Here is a 13,693-nt window from a genome sequence, read left to right on the forward strand (position 1 = left end):
GTCCAGTTACTCCTCCAGTAGGATGTCCAGCTACTCCTCCAGTAGGATGTCCAGCTACTCCTCCAGTAGGATGTCCAGTTACTCCTCCAGTAGGATGTCCAGCTACTCCTCCAGTAGGATGTCCAGCTACTCCTCCAGTAGGATGTCCAGTTACTCCTCCAGTAGGATGTCCAGCTACTCCTCCAGTAGGATGTCCAGCTACTCCTCCAGTAGGATGTCCAGTTACTCCTCCAGTAGGATGTCCAGTTACTCCTCCAGTAGGATGTGCCTCCACAGAGAAAGGCAAAGGCCGGCAAATTGCCAGCAGATATGCTGCAGTAACAGTGTCCAACATGCAATGTGAGAGTCGGTCGGATGGGCCCTGGCCCAGAACCTTCTCAACATAGTTAACGAAACCGATAAAGCTTTGAAATTGCCTGCGTCTGTGAAAAGTGTCCATTGCCCTAGTTGGGCAAAACACACTGGGGGAAGCTCCAGTTCACCCACAACAGCGAGAGGGGAGTGTGTGGACAACTGTAATGGCTGGGTTAACCTGTTGACGGGGTAGGGTTCCCTTTTGGGAACGACCCCTCCCACGTTCAGCTGGAACGGTGGCGCACGGAATGCAAAAATATTCTTAGAAATATTTAACCTCCACACATTAACAAGTCCAATAGCTCAAATGAAAGATAAACACCTTGTTCATCTAGCCAGCAAGTCAGATTTCTAAAATGTTTTACGACGAAAACATAGCACATATTTATGTCAAACCACCACCAAAGACACAGCTAATTTGAATAGCCAAGTTGAACAAAATATGCAATCAACAACCGCAGGATTAAAAGAAAAATAATTCACTAACCTTTTGAAAATCTTCATCAGATGACAGTAATAGGACGTGTTACACAGTACATTTATGTTTTTTTCAATAATATGCAATTTATATCCATAAATCTCTGTTTACAATGACGCCATGTTCAAAAAATGCTACTCAAATGTCTGGAGAAATGATGATAGCCCCGCCAGATAACAAGCAATACACATCATAAACTTTGACTAAATATACATGTTCTACATATAGTTAGAAAGATACACTTCTTCTTAATGCAACCGCTGTGTTACATTTATTTTTAACGATACAGAGTTTGTTCACTAGGCTATAATATGAGACGGCGCTCAGAAATTAGCAGTATGTCTCCTCTATGTTGGAGTCCACAGAAACCCAAAATTACCACATAAATATTCCCTTACCTTTGATGTTCTTCGATCAGAAGCCGTGGAAGGAGTCATACTTACCAAAAACTGCGTTTGGTTTTCAAGTCTGGGTGTTTGGGTTATCAAACGCGACAAATTTCGGCTGAAATGCAGCCAAAATTCTAGTGGATGCGCATCAAAACTTCAAAATTACATATTATATGTCGACTAAACTGGTCAAACTAAGTGCAGAATCAAGCTTTAGGATATGCTAAACGTGCAAAACAATTCTCAGCTCGAACAGACAAACCGACATCGTTTGGTGAAACCTGGAACAAAGAGAGGTCCAGACGCGACGCGCGCATGAGAGTGCGTGTATTTTCGTGCGACCCGAAGATTTTAGCCCGCCAAAGGGGCGAGGGAGCGCGCGATTCTCACAATGACACGCCCCATTGAAAGGAGACATCGCGCTGAAGAGATAGAAACTGTTCCCAGATCCGTAGCTGGTTGGGAAGGGTGGGGGTGATGACGTCAAAGTTGGCCCAACTTTTCTGATGACAAGAGAGAGTAAGAGGAGCACCTCAGGATGACTGCTGAGTCCAACCCTTCTTAGACGCAGTCCGCTGCCTGTGGGAGAAAACCCTACTGGAAAAGGTAGTTTCTCTCTGTGGGAAGAAGAGATGGTTAGTATATACCCTGCAGTATTACAAAGGATATGACAACTCCAGCTACACACTGCGTAACACCTGCAGTGTAATCTAGTTGTTATGTGAATTTCTAAGGGAAACTGGGATAGTTACTGTCTGGACTGTGAGTTTCTAAGGGAAACTGGGATAGTTACTGTCTGGACTGTAAAGTAGTGTAACAGAAAAACTATTGAGCACCAACCCAGCTACACACTGTGTGGAAAACAGCAGTGTAATATCAAATCAAATGTTATTAGTCACATGCGCCGAATACAACAGGTGTAGTAGACCTTACAGTGAAATGCTGAATACAACAGGTGTAGTAGACCTTACAGTGAAATGCTGAATACAACAGGTGTAGTAGACCTTACAGTGAAATGCTGAATACAACAGGTGTAGTAGACCTTACAGTGAAATGCTGAATACAACAGGTGTAGTAGACCTTACAGTGAAATGCTGAATACAACAGGTGTAGTAGACCTTACAGTGAAATGCTGAATACAACAGGTGTAGTAGACCTTACAGTGAAATGCTGAATACAACAGGTGTAGTAGACCTTACAGTGAAATGCTGAATACAACAGGTGTAGTAGACCTTACAGTGAAATGCTGAATACAACAGGTGTAGTAGACCTTACAGTGAAATGCTGAATACAACAGGTGTAGTAGACCTTACAGTGAAATGCTGAATACAACAGGTGCAGTAGACCTTACAGTGAAATGCTGAATACAACAGGTGTAGTAGGCCTCACAGTGAAATGCTGAATACAACAGGTGCAGTAGACCTTACAGTGAAATGCTGAATACAACAGGTGCAGTAGACCTTACAGTGAAATGCTGAATACAACAGGTGCAGTAGACCTTACTGTGAAATGCTGAATACAACAGGTGTAGTAGACCTTACAGTGAAATGCTGAATACAACAGGTGTAGTAGACCTTACAGTGAAATGCTGAATACAACAGGTGCAGTAGACCTTACAGTGAAATGCTGAATACAACAGGTGCAGTAGACCTTACTGTGAAATGCTGAATACAACAGGTGCAGTAGACCTTACAGTGAAATGCTGAATACAACAGGTGCAGTAGACCTTACAGTGAAATGCTGAATACAACAGGTGCAGTAGACCTTACAGTGAAATGCTGAATACAACAGGTGCAGTAGACCTTACAGTGAAATGCTGAATACAACAGGTGTAGTAGACCTTACAGTGAAATGCTGAATACAACAGGTGTAGTAGGCCTTACAGTGAAATGCTGAATACAACAGGTGTAGTAGACCTCACAGTGAAATGCTGAATACAACAGGTGTAGACCTTACAGTGAAATGCTGAATACAACAGGTGTAGTAGACCTTACAGTGAAATGCTGAATACAACAGGTGTAGTAGACCTTACAGTGAAATGCTGAATACAACAGGTGTAGTAGACCTTACAGTGAAATGCTGAATACAACAGGTGCAGTAGACCTTACAGTGAAATGCTGAATACAACAGGTGTAGTAGACCTTACAGTGAAATGCTGAATACAACAGGTGTAGTAGACCTTACAGTGAAATGCTGAATACAACAGGTGTAGTAGACCTTACAGTGAAATGCTGAATACAACAGGTGTAGTAGACCTTACAGTGAAATGCTGAATACAACAGGTGTAGTAGACCTTACAGTGAAATGCTGAATACAACAGGTGTAGTAGACCTTACAGTGAAATGCTGAATACAACAGGTGCAGTAGACCTTACAGTGAAATGCTGAATACAACAGGTGCAGTAGACCTTACAGTGAAATGCTGAATACAACAGGTGCAGTAGACCTTACAGTGAAATGCTGAATACAACAGGTGCAGTAGACCTTACAGTGAAATGCTGAATACAACAGGTGTAGTAGACCTTACAGTGAAATGCTGAATACAACAGGTGTAGTAGACCTTACAGTGAAATGCTGAATACAACAGGTGCAGTAGACCTTACAGTGAAATGCTGAATACAACAGGTGTAGTAGACCTTACAGTGAAATGCTGAATACAACAGGTGTAGTAGACCTTACAGTGAAATGCTGAATACAACAGGTGTAGTAGACCTTACAGTGAAATGCTGAATACAACAGGTGTAGTAGACCTTACAGTGAAATAGTGAATACAACAGGTGTAGTAGACCTTACAGTGAAATGCTGAATACAACAGGTGTAGTAGACCTTACAGTGAAATGCTGAATACAACAGGTGCAGTAGACCTTACAGTGAAATGCTGAATACAACAGGTGCAGTAGACCTTACTGTGAAATGCTGACTGACGAGCCCTTAACCAACAATGCAGTTTAAAAAAAATACAGATAAGAATAAGAGATAAAAGTAAGTAGTAATTAAAGAGTAGCAGTGAAATAACAATAGCGAGACTCTGTACAGGGGGGTAACGATACATAGTCAATGTGCGGGGGCACCGGTTAGTCGAGGTAATTGAGGTAATATGTAAGTAGAGTTATTGAAGTGACTATGCATAGATGACAACAGAGAGTAGCAGTGGTGTAAAGTGGGTGGGGGGGGGCACTGCATATGGTCTGGGTAGCCATTTGACTAGATGTTCAGGAGTCTTACGACTTGGGGTAGAAGCTGTATAGAAGCCTTTTGGACCTAGACTTGGCGCTCCGGAGAGAGAACAGTTTATGAGTAGGGTGGCTGGAGTCATTCTCAATTTTTCGGGCCTTCTTCTGACACTGCCTGGTATAGAGGTCCTGGATGGCAGGAAGCTTGGCCCCAGTGATGTACTGGGCCGTTCGCGCTACAGTTGCCATATCAGGCAGTAATGCAACCAGTCAGGATGCTCTCGATGGTGCAGCTGTAGAACCTTTTGAGGATCTGAGGACCCATGCCAAATCTTTTTAGTTTCCTGAGGGGGAATAGGTTTTGTCGTGCCCTCTTCACGACTGTCTTGGTGTGCTTGGACAATGTTAGTTTGTTGGTGATGTGGACACCAAGGAACTTGAAGCTCTCAACCTGCTCCACTACAGCCCCGTCGATGAGAATGGGGGCGTGCTCGGTCCTCTTTTTCCTGTAGTCCACAATTATCCCCTTTGTCTTGATCACGTTGAGGGAGAGGTTGTTGTCCTGGCACTGCATGGCCAAGTCTCTGACCTCCTCCCTATAGTCTGTCTCGTAGTTGTCGGTCATCACCGGCAAATTGAATGATGGTGTTGGAGTCGTGCCTGGCCATGCAGTCATGAGTGAACAGGAAGTACAGGAGGGGACTGAGCACATATCCCTGAGGGGCCCCTGTGTTGTGGATCAGTATGGCGGATGTGTTGTTACCTACCCTTACCACTTGGGGGTGGCCCATCAGGAAGTCCAGGATCCAGTTGCAGAGGGAGGTGTTTCGTCCCAGGGTCCTTAGACTTTTGATGAGCTTTGAGGGCACTATGTTGTTGAATGCTGAGCTGTAGTCAATAAACAACATTCTCACATAGGTGTTCCTTTTGTCCAGTTGGAAAAGGGCCGTGTGGAGTGCAATGGATATTGCATCATCTGTGGATCTGTTGGGGCGGTATGCAAATTGGAGTGGGTGTAGAGTTTATGGGATGATGGTGTTGATGTGAGCCATGCCCAGCCTTTCAAAGCACTTCATGGCTACAGATGTGAGTGCTTTGGTTCGGTAGTCGCTTAGGCAGATTACCTTAGTGTTCTAATAGAGATGAGATGTTAGTTTCCAGGGGAAACTAGGATAGTTACCGTCTTAACTGTAAGTACAACAGAAAACGAGTAACCCCAGCTACACACTGTACAAGACCGCAGTGTAATACTGTAGCTGAAAGGTGAGTTTCCAAGGAAACTGGGATAGTTAGTGTCTTAACTGTAAATAGAAAACAAGCTAAACTTAGTCTCCAGATCTTTGCAGGGTAGGCTTAGCCTTCTGGTTCCGGTGGACCGACAAGTCACAATAATGGTAGACCAAACCGCGTATCGGCCAGGTTGGTACACTGTCACAAGTAATAAAAACAAGGACGAAACCCAAACGAGATGGCACAAGCCAAACCGAGTGGGGGGGACAGGAGAGCACCAAGGTGGAGTGGATAGATAGCTAGCTAGCTGCTCCAAGCTATTGAATAGCTGCAGGTATACATCTGTGCTTATACAGTCTAGAGCTCTTACCAAGCTAATCCTCTTGGAATGAGCCGAGAAAAGGAAGGAGGTGGAAGTAATATGGCAGCAGCTATTTAAAACCTCTTATAGCCAGGCGTGCCACTAGCGACCCACCTCGACAACATCCGGTGAAATTTCAGAGCGCCAAATTCAAATGACAGAAATAGTAATAATAAACATTCATGAAAATACAAGTGTTTTACATTGGTTAAAAGATTAACTTCTTGTTAATCCAGCCGCTTTGTCAGATTTCAAAAAGGCTTTACGGCGAAAGCACACCATGTGATTATCTGAGGATAGCGCCCGGCGTACAAAAGCATACAAACATTTTATATGCATATCCTACCTTTTGGCAGTTTACAACAAGACTGAACAGGAAACACTAATATTAATGGTTGATGACAGTGGGGAGTGTTACCATAACAACAAGGCTCTGAACAGGAAGCACTAATATTAATGGTTGATGACAGTGGGTGAGTGTTATCATAACAACAAGACTCTGAACAGGAAACACTAATATTAATGGTTGACGACAGTGGGGAGTGTTACCATAACATATGGAAAGAAGTATGTTAAATTGAAAAGTAAAATTAGTGCACGTCCTCTTCCTCACACACCTGCAGACTGATTTTCAACTATCTTTGTGCCAAAACTCCAAATTCTTCCTCGTTTTGGAAGAAACAAGCCTGAAACCTTGAACAAAGACTGTTGACATCTAGTGGAAGCTATTGGAATTGCAATCTGGGAGCTGGAATTGCAAAGGATCCACAGCTTTCCATTATAAGAGCCTGGGACCTAAAAAAATAATAATATCTGGTTGGTTTTTGTTTGGATTTTCTCCAACCACATCAATTGTGTTATAGTATCATAAATTATTTTAACATTTCTACAAACATCAAAGTGTTTCCTATCCAATGCTACCAACTATATGCATATCCTGGCTTCTGGGCCTGAGTAACAGGCAGTTTACTTTGGGCAAGTAAGTGAGGTGGAAATTCAGAAAACTAGACCCTAGCCCTAAGAAGGGGGAGTGTTACCATAACAACAAGACTCTGAACAGGAAACACTAATAATAATGGTTGATGGCAGTGGGGGAATGTTACCATAACAACATGGCTCTGAACAGGAAACACTCATATTAAAAGAGAGAGAAATACCAAGAGAGAGAGAGAGAATTAGCTAAAAATAGAGGTTAGTTAACATACACTTTTTCAGATAGTCAACATATAGTTAGTTAACATATAGTTTTTCAGTTAGTTAACATACAGTTAGTTAACATACAATCTCATGATTTGGTTGGGTCTAATTGTCTTGCTGTCCTGGGTCTCTGTGGGGTCTGTTTGTGTTTGTGAATAGAGACCCAGGACCAGCTTGCTAAGGTGACTCTTCTCCAGGTTCATCTCTATGTAAGTGATTGCTTTGTTGTGGAAGAATTTGGGAATCGTTTCCTTTTAGGTGGTTGTGGAATTTAACGTCTCTTTTCTGGATTTTGATAATTAGTGGGTGTGGCCTAATTCTGCTCTGCATTATTCTGTGTTTTACGTTGTACAAGTCAGAAATAATCACATTATAAAACCACCACACATCACAAAGACAACACAATAAACATCAAGTAAAAAGATAACAGATTTATATTACATCAAACATCACATTATCACATAATATTATATACTGGGAAACAATAACAATCATGACATAATATTATATACTGGGAAATAATAACAATCATGACATAATATTATATACTGGGAAACAATAACAATCATGACATAATATTATATACTGGGAAATAATAACAATCATGACATAATATTATATACTGGGAAATAATAACAATCATGACATAATATTATATACAGGGAAATAATAACGAAAATAATCATAATCTACAAAGCCCTCGCTTTGAACTTTTAAGACGGAGTTTGTTAACTCCACCCCTATATCGAGCCTCGTTGTCAGTTTTGAGCAGGGCATTCAAGAGATACCTCCCCTCACCTGGGCGAGAACCGGGCATCTCATAATTGCAAGACATGCTCACTCATGGCCAGGATTTTTGAGAGAGAGAGAGAGAGAGAGTGAGAGAGAGAGAGGTCAGCGCATATAGTTAAAATATATCTCTTGTGATTGGTCGCCAGTGTGTGTATGTATCTTGTGATTGGTTGCCATTGACTCAGGTGTCTCTGAGTTTGCTGACTGTGGAGTAGATGGGAGGAGCCTCAGAGGAGCTGTGTGGGTGATTGACAGTAGAGTAGGTGGGGCTTTGACCAAAGTTCACAGTAGCATAGTCACATGATGACGTGCCCTCTTTAGCAATGGAAGCGGTGGCTTCATTGGGGCAGCTGCCCTCTTTAGTAATGGTGGCAGTTGCTTCGTTGGGGCTACTGGGGTTCTTGTGGAAGTTGACGCTGGCGTAGTGGGGAGAGTCAGAGTGGCTTGTGGGTAAGTTGACGGTGGTGTAGATGGTGGAGGTCGCAGCGCCCGAGTCTGACCTTGGGGCGCGCTCCATTATCTCTTCATAGTCACCATCACCATGACAACCCTGGAGAGGAAGAAGAGGAGGAGGAGTAGGCAGAGGAGGAGGAAAAGGAGAAGAGATATATATTTATATATAAGAGAGAGAGAGAGAGAGAGAGAGAGAGAGAGGACAATAGTATGACTAATAAAACACAATTTGTTGACATCTTTCAGTCCAAAAATAATAATTATAATACAGACACTGACCCCGTCATTGTTTCCTGTGTCTGGACTCACTCTGTGTGTTGAAGAGACAGATCCTGTGGAACACAACACACACACATCACTCAGAGAGAGAGAGACGGGGAAGAGAGAGAGAGAGAGAGAGAGAGAGAGAGAGAGAGAGAGAGAGAGAGAGACAGGAAGAGAGAGAGAGACAGGAAGAGAGAGAGAGAGAGAGAGAGAGAGAGAGAGAGAGAGAGGAAGAGAGAGAGAGAGAGAGAGAGAGAGACAGGAAGAGAGAGAGAGGACAGGAAGAGAGAGAGAGACAGGAAGAGAGAGAGAGACAGGAAGAGAGAGAAGAGTGCTTCACTTCCCCCAGAACCAGGCAGGTGTCAGACACTCCTCAGTGACTATTCATTCTCTTCTTCTCAACCAGGGACAAATGAGGATGTGGATATTATGCAAATGAATTTATCTGAAAGGAAACTGAGATATTTGAAAAAGGGGAACATTCTCTCCATTTATAGACCTGTGTGTGTGTGTGTGTGTGTGTGTGTGTGTGTGTGTGTGTGTGTGTGTGTGTGTGTTTCTCACCTGTGTCCTTGTTGTATTTCCATCTGTAGACTATGATCAGGCTGATCAGCAGCAGTAACACTACCAGACTAACAGACACCATGATGACCACTGAGGTACCTGAAACACACACACACGCACACCTGATGACGGGTGTTCTGTAACCTGACTAGGTGTTCTGTAACCTGACTAGGTGTTCTGTAACCTCACTAGGTGTTCTGTAACCTGACTAGGTGTTCTGTAACCTGACTAGGTGTTCTGTAATCTGACTAGGTGTTCTGTAACCTGACTAGGTGTTCTGTAACCTGACTAGGTGTTCTGTAACTTTACAAGGTGACACTACATACAGACATGTCTACCACTAACCTACCCTCATATCATAATACTACATACAGATATGTCTAAAACTAACCTACCCTCATATCATAACACTAACCTACCCTCATATCATCACACTACATACAGACATGTCTACCACTAACCTACCCTCATATCATAACACTACATACAGATATGTCTAAAACTAACCTACCCTCATATCATAACACTAACCTACCCTCATATCATAACACTAACCTACCCTCATATCATAACACTACATACAGACATGTCTACCACTAACCTACCCTCATATCATAACACTAACCTACCCTCACATCATAACACTAACCTACCCTCATATCATAACACTAACCTACCCTCATATCATAACACTACATACAGATATGTCTACCAAAGTGAGACTCATACATTTGAATTTGTAAATGTGTATTTACCAGATCCATTGAGGGATGATGATGATGGTAATGATGGTGATGATGATGGTGATGATAATGATGATGATAGTGAGATGAAGGTGGCTGTGGGTGGGTCTGGTGGTGCTGTTGTTGTTGTGGTGTTGGTTAGTGCCACTGAAAACAATGGACACAAGTATGAAAATGTTTTAGCAAGGTGAGGAGAGGGAGAGAGTAACATGGAGAGAGAGAGGGAGAGAGAGACAGAGATGGAGGGAGACAGAGAGTGGTGGTGGAAGAGGAAGAGAGACATAGCGAGAAAGAGAGTGATGGAGAGTAAGAGTGATAGAGAGTAAGAGACAGAGATAGAGAGAAATTGATAGCGAGAAAGAGAGTGATGTCAGAGCCGTACTATACCGGCTCTGACTCTCGTCACTAACATTTTCAACCTCTCCCTGTCCGAGTCTGTAATACCTACACCTGCCTAAATGACTAACGACCTGTAGCACTCACGTCTGTAGCCATGAAGTGTTTTGAAAGGCTGGTCATGACTCACATCAACACCATTATCCCAGAAAACCCTAGACCCACTCCAATTTGAAAACCGCCCCAAGAGATCCACAGATGATGCAATCTCTGTTCCTCCTTGTTAGCCAAATAGCAAACTTTGCCTGAGCAAACAGAAAATTCAACAAAACACATTTGGATTTCTCCTTATTCGAATTCCTGTACCCCATTATAAACATTCCAACAGTAAACACCACCCCCAACCTCTCACACAGACATTCCAACAGTAAAAACCACCCCCAACCTCTCACACAGACATCCCAACAGTAAAAACCACCCCCAACCTCTCACACAGACATCCCAACAGTAAAAACCACCCCAACCTCTCACACAGACATCCCAACAGTAAAAACCACCCCCAATCTCTCACACAGACATCCCAACAGTAAAAACCACCCCCAACCTCTCACACAGACATCCCAACAGTAAAAACCACCCCCAACCTCTCACACAGACATTCCAACAGTAAAAACCACCCCCAACCTCTCACACAGACATCCCAACAGTAAAAACCACCCCCAACCTCTCACACAGACATTCCAACAGTAAAAACCACCCCCAACCTCTCACACAGACATTCCAACAGTAAAACCACCCCCAACCTCTCACACAGACATCCCAACAGAGACATTAAAGGCATTAACCTGGTGCACACAGAAAACACATGAATCACAGTTTATCTCATAACACAGAAAGGACACCCCTGCCCGATTCCCGGTTCAACCCGTGCCAACCAGCTGTTAGTGGCCAGGGTTCCATGTAGAACCCTCCACCAGAGGTTCCCCGACCTCTTTGGTACTGAGGGTTTGTAGAGCCCCTCCATCTAAAATCCACCATACTCTCCTCCATACTCCAAAATCCACCATACTCTCCCCTGGGGGGAGGCACAGGGAAGATGCCACCAGGTTGTTGATTATCAGCACCCTCCCTCTATATGACACTTTGAACAGGAGCCACCTCCACCTGGCCAGTCTTGACACCACTGCCTGTGACAGCCCCTCCCAGTTCTTCCTGATCAACTTCTCCGAGCCCAGGTACACCCCCAACACTTTAAGCCCTTCACAACCCTACTGCAAACCCCTGGAAGCAGAGGAGGGGCCCTATCCCCCATGGCCCACATAACAGAGCTTTGCTCTTGCTCCAGTTCACCTTACCTAAAGAAGCTCCCTCGTACACCTTCAGACTAGTCTCTAGTGCCTGCATATCCTGACCATCACAGAAACGTCATCTGCATATGCTGACACTCCTATATCTGTCACCACATCCATGCCTGTCCAGCACACTCCCTGCAGTCTCCTGCGTAGCAGTCCTAAAAAGGCTCAATGGCTAATGTGTATAACTGCCCAGATAGAGGGCATCCTTGTCTAATGCCCCGTCTCACCCAGACTGGCCTACTGAGCCCCCTCCCACCTTGACCATACATGATGCCCCAGCATACAGCTTCATGCAGGTCAAAAACTCTTCCCAAACATCACATTAAACATGTACTCATGGTCCACTCTAACAAAAGCCTTCTCTTGATCTAAAGAGACTAGTCCAAAGTTCACATTAGAACCTCTCGACAAGTCCAACATGTCCCTAATTAAGAACAAGTTGTCTGTGATTGAGCGTCCCGATACACAATATGTTTGGTCCTTATGTACTATCGAGTCCAGATGGGACTTCAGTCTGTTAGAGAGGACTTTCGCAAAATATCTCGTAGTCCGCCCAGAGTAATGCCACAGGCCTCCAGTTCTTAAGTTCACACAAGTCCCCTTTTTTGGGCAGGAGAGTCAGAGCCGCCCAACGGGGGACATCTGGGTTACGGCCTCTGCCAGTTCATGGGACAACAGAGAAATGTCCATTTCATCCCTCTGTGCCAGAGAGAGCTTAGGGAGTCCTGCTATCAAGACCTGAGCACACATAGGATCACACACTTCTGCCCTATACAACTCAGTATAAAACTCCACAGTCCGCTCCCGCATCTCCCCCACCACAGAGGTCACCCGCCCATCAGACAGCCGCATCTCCCCCACCACAGAGGTCACCCGCCCATCAGACAGCCGCATCTCCCCACCACAGAGGTCACCCGCCCATCAGACAGCCGCATCTCCCCCACCACAGAGGTCAGCCGCCCTTCAGACAGCCGTAGACGATGCATACCCTTGGCTTCACGGCTCTGTCTTTCCAACCCAAAGAAGAAGGAGCTGGGAGCATCCATCTCCTTGAGCATGGAGAACCTAGCTCTTACAAGTGCTCCCTTTGCTTTAACCTGGAAAAAACTGCCCAGGTCCCTACGTAATTCAGCTAAATTAGCCTGAAGGCCTACATTGCCTTGCCCCCATCTCTACCTCCATCGAACTAATACACCACTCTAGTTCCCCCAATACTCTCCTAGCCTCTGATGATGAGAGAGCTGTGTAGTGTTGACAGAAAAGCTGAATTTGGACATTCCCCAGATCCCACCATTGACTCAGAGACTCATACTCCTCTCTTCGCTGCCCCCACCTTTCCCAAATGGTCTGGAAACCTGAGCAAAAAGTGGCACCGTGAAAGAGCTTTACATTGAACTTCAATAGGATGCCTGCCGGGGCCCTGGTGAAATAGAGAGCGGAGCCATAGTTATGTGATGATCCGAAAACCCCACCGGGAGAATGGTAGTGCCCAACAGCCTATTGCTCCGATTCCTAGACATGTGAAACCGATCAAGTCGGGCTGCACTCACCCTAGCCCCAAAAACCTTCACCTGTGTATACAGTCTTGTGTTTATGTTTAGTTCTCCAAACATCCACTAGGTCAAACTGATTAATGATGTCCCTTAACACTCCCACTGACCCTGAATGAGGCTCTTCCCCATTTTTGTAAAATCCATTGTACAGTTCCAGTCCCCTCCGACCACCAGCTTCTCCTCAGGCGCTACCTGTGAGAGTTCCTGTCTAAGACTCCCAAATAGAACCCCTCTCTCTCTCTCTCTCTCTCTCTCTCTCTCCCTGTATTAAGCGCATACACATTTATAAAGACAAAACCCATGTTGTTAATTTCTGCTTTAACAACAAGCAGCCTACCTTTACACACCTCTTTTGAGGAGCAACGTTTTACAGACAGCCCCGGTGCAAAAGGACTTCCACTCCTGCACTAAGATCTGTCCCATGGCTCAACACACAGACAGCCCCGGTGCAA

This window comes from Oncorhynchus tshawytscha, unplaced genomic scaffold (assembly GCF_018296145.1).
Source record: "Oncorhynchus tshawytscha isolate Ot180627B unplaced genomic scaffold, Otsh_v2.0 Un_contig_19552_pilon_pilon, whole genome shotgun sequence".
NCBI classification, from domain to species: domain Eukaryota; kingdom Metazoa; phylum Chordata; class Actinopteri; order Salmoniformes; family Salmonidae; genus Oncorhynchus; species Oncorhynchus tshawytscha.